This window comes from Rhododendron vialii, chromosome 9a (assembly GCF_030253575.1).
Source record: "Rhododendron vialii isolate Sample 1 chromosome 9a, ASM3025357v1".
NCBI classification, from domain to species: domain Eukaryota; kingdom Viridiplantae; phylum Streptophyta; class Magnoliopsida; order Ericales; family Ericaceae; genus Rhododendron; species Rhododendron vialii.
This window is the reverse complement of record NC_080565.1, coordinates 19,576,137-19,579,855: the sequence shown is the minus strand read 5'-3', so window position 1 is coordinate 19,579,855 and position 3,719 is coordinate 19,576,137. Positions and strand designations below refer to the sequence as shown.

The 3,719-nt window shown below is 39.1% G+C and overlaps 1 long non-coding RNA gene across 1 annotated transcript; it reads right to left on the bottom strand.

Moving 5' to 3' along the window:
- Positions 1-819: 819 nt before the first annotated feature.
- Positions 820-3,322, bottom strand: LOC131301300 (uncharacterized). Its single transcript, XR_009191241.1, has 2 exons — positions 2,560-3,322; positions 820-1,080 (listed from the first exon to the last, which is right to left on the bottom strand). It is a non-coding gene; the product is annotated as an uncharacterized LOC131301300 (long non-coding RNA).
- Between the last annotated feature and the right edge of the window lie 397 nt (positions 3,323-3,719).

Here is a 3,719-nt window from a genome sequence, read left to right as displayed (position 1 = left end):
TCGCATCTCTGATTGGTTCCGGGAAATATTTCTCATTGAAAAGATCTTCGAACTGTTGCCACGTCATGGTCGCCATATTGTTGGTGGCCTTTATTAGATCCCACCAATGACCAGCTTCTCCCTGCAGCTGAAAGGCAGCTAGGGCGATGCGGTCCTCTGTATTCGTGATACTCATTGTGTCCAGAAACTTGGTGATCTGCTTTAGCCAAGCCTCGGCGGCTGTGGGGTCAGCTTCTCCACTCCAAACTGGTGGACGACGCTTGCAAAAGGCATCCAATAGCTGGTCTCTGTTCCTAGGCTGACGGCCCTGCTGCGATGCCAGATGGCGGGGTTCATTGTTCTGTGGCAAGGCTGCTGCCACTGCAGCGGCTATCACTTGTGCCAACTGTGCCACGTCAAGTCCCCCGAGGTTTCCGTTAGGGTTGTTGCCATTGTTTCCGCCACTTGTACTAGCGCGATGAGGGTTGTCTCCGTTATCAAAGGTTCCATTTCCCGAGCGAGTGTTTACCATCTTCAAGTGTTCGAAACTTTAGTCAAAAAGGGGTCTATATAAGTCAAAACTATTTTTGGAAGTATACGAACTATTAACAAAAGCACGTAATTCATTACGAAGTCAGACTCATGTTTTCTCACCGTACGTTCTTGATTATATAGTACTGATAGGTTTAGAGGAACACATATGTAATAAATACGATCGAGCTACGCTCTCGGATGTGATCTACCCAACCTACCCAAGTCTGAGGGTTGAACCTATGCTTTGATACCAAGTTGTAACGCCCCGATTTTCCAAGGAATTTCGGAAGCATTAATATATTATACTTAGCATAAATAATATTCTTATTATTACAAAATACGGAACAATATCTCCTTATTACAGCTTAAGGTTGACATTAATATGCTCTACCCCACATGTACGGAGGCCTTTGGGTGACATGACGTCACAGAGCAATAACTCAGAGCGACACTAGTTCTGATATGGATTCCAAGCATAATCTTGCTCAGTCTCTGCCCCTGGTATCTCTCCTGAATAGTACGGATCTGGCTCGCAAGGCTGATCTTCTATGCCATCGTTACCTGCAGCTTCTGGCAAATTGATCGCCGAAGCAACCGATTTACCAGGATACGAATGTATCCGTGAGTGAAAAATCACCCAGTAGATGCCTCTAAACCCATTAACCCATAACATACAAGCATGAATAATAAAGTTACAGCAATTAGGAGCATATTATGAATTATCTTGTGCTTAGGTGATTTCTAGATTTCTCTACCATGAGAAATAATCCTCCCAAACAACCTCTGAACTATGGCGACTCTGCCGATTTACCCTCCCCTTGCTTGCCCAGCCTGGGGTCCCAGACGAATAAGACCAAACTACGTGTCGGGTCGAACTCGGCTGTACCATCACAAGGAGCGAATGATAACCAACCAACCGCGAGAAATGATACCCATACTCCGGTTTCATCCAATAAATCCACCCCCGGAATATCCGGAAGATAAATCCAACAGTGCCATAATCAGGGTTCGCAAGATGATAATCCACCGGTCTTAAACCACAAGTGCCGATACCGACGACCATTCTTTCAGGAAACCCACGGTCCTCGGCCACTCTGGTTATCTCCTGACCGTAACGTCACAACTGTGACTATAAACAATAATTTCACTTTCCTTAGGGATTTAACGTCTAATCAATTTATTCCAACGTACGAATACCACCCGGGGTACCTATTGTCTAATTTCTACGTTCACGTAGTAACAATAAGACAAAAACAACTTTATTGAAATCCATGAAATTCGTTTCCACAATTTTATTATCTATAATCACAAATTAATAATTATTACTATTTTAATCTTTAATAACAAATTAATAATTATTACCATGTTAATCTTAAATGATAAATTAATAATTATTACGATTTTAATCTTTAATGACAAATTAATAGTTATTACGATTTTATAAAATAATCCACATATTACTAAATAGTTTAAAATAATTTTTTTTTTTTTACAATAATTATCACAAGGATGGTTATTACTTCTAATAATATTAAACTAATATTATAAATACTTTTTATCTACAAATTTCCTTTTCTTTTAAATTAAATAAAAGTATTAATTTAAAATATTTTTTTTTACATATTATTTGTATTTATCAATTAGTAAGAGGAATTTGAGCATACCTATAATCCAAATCCCTTTTTTTTTTACAAAAATATTACTAATTATCCACTTAATCTATTAGATAAATCAAAGTGATATAATTATCACGTTTTATACTAAACTGATATTATGCCGTCATAAAATAATATCAAGTCAGTAGTTTTTCATAATAATAATATCATAAAGATTTTAAAATAAATATCAAAAGGGTCATCGTCTACATAAATAATATCAAATAGATAGTCGGGACCAGAAATAATATCAGAATGGTGAATCTGACAGCAAACGAACAGTAAGCTTTCTGTTTTTTTTTTTTTTTTTTTCTCGTTCGGGCTCATTTCAAGCCCTTTTAACACATCAAAACCACTCTATTATACTTAGGGAGAGTAGGAGAAGAGGTACATACCTTCGGTTTGATCAAAACAAGTTTTAAACGAGTTTTTGAAATTTTCGGCTCGCCGGAGAAACGACCGGAGCACGGCTGATCGGCTCGGCTCTGGGGTATTGGAGGAGGGTCCTGAGTTTCTTGAGGTGGTTATGGATGTTTGGAAGTGGTAATTCGGATTAAGAGGTGGTGCAAGTGGAAAACCCACTTTTATTTCTCGGTTTCTCTCTCTAAACGGCCATGGCCGGAACTCGGTCTCTCTTCTAATTTCTCTACTGGTTTATGGACACACAAAAGGGTGAGAGAGGGTTGAGTTTGTTGTGGTTCGGATGGAGAGGGGAAGGGTGGTATTTATAGAGGTTTGGAGAGAAAAGGAGAGGAGAGAGATGGCAGAGGTGGTGGTGGATGGCTGGAGCTAGCTGGTGGCAGCTGGAGATAGCTGTTGCCAGCTAGGTTTTTTTTTCTTTTGCAGGGCAATAGGCTGGAAAGGAGAAGAAAAGAGAGAGGGGGGTGTGCTCGGGTGAGAGATGGCAGAGAGGGGGAGAGGAGGAGGAAAAAATATTCTAGTGTGGGTGAGTGTAGGAATTGGTACGGGTATACGCCGAAACAAGTCTCGCGGTGATCGATCGTCTGGTTTTCGATTTTTTTTTTCGAAAAATTCTAAGAATTTAATCGTAACGTCACAAAATCATTTCGACGCTAATCATGGTCTTTCTTAGTGAATAAGTAATCTCGATTATCAAAGAATATATTTTTTTTTAAATTTTGAAAACTTGATTTGATTTTAAGCGGTCTTTAACTAATTAATCGGAATTTAATAAGTTAAGACAAGAATTTAAAGAAAAGCTAATATTACGGAATTTTTATTTATTAAAAATTTTGGAATATTACACATACGGTACCAAGCCACACCAAAACGGTAAAATACCTTACGAGTACATCGTTACGGTACCAAACCACACCAAAATGGTGCAATACCGTACGAGTACATCCATACGGTACCAAAGCACACCAAAACGGTACAATACCGTACGAGTACATTCATAAGGTACCAAACCACACCAAAACGGTACGATACCTTACGAGTACTTCGTTACGGTACCAAACCACACCAAAACGGTGCAATACCGTACAAGTACATCCATACGGTACCAAAGCACACCAAAACGGTACAATA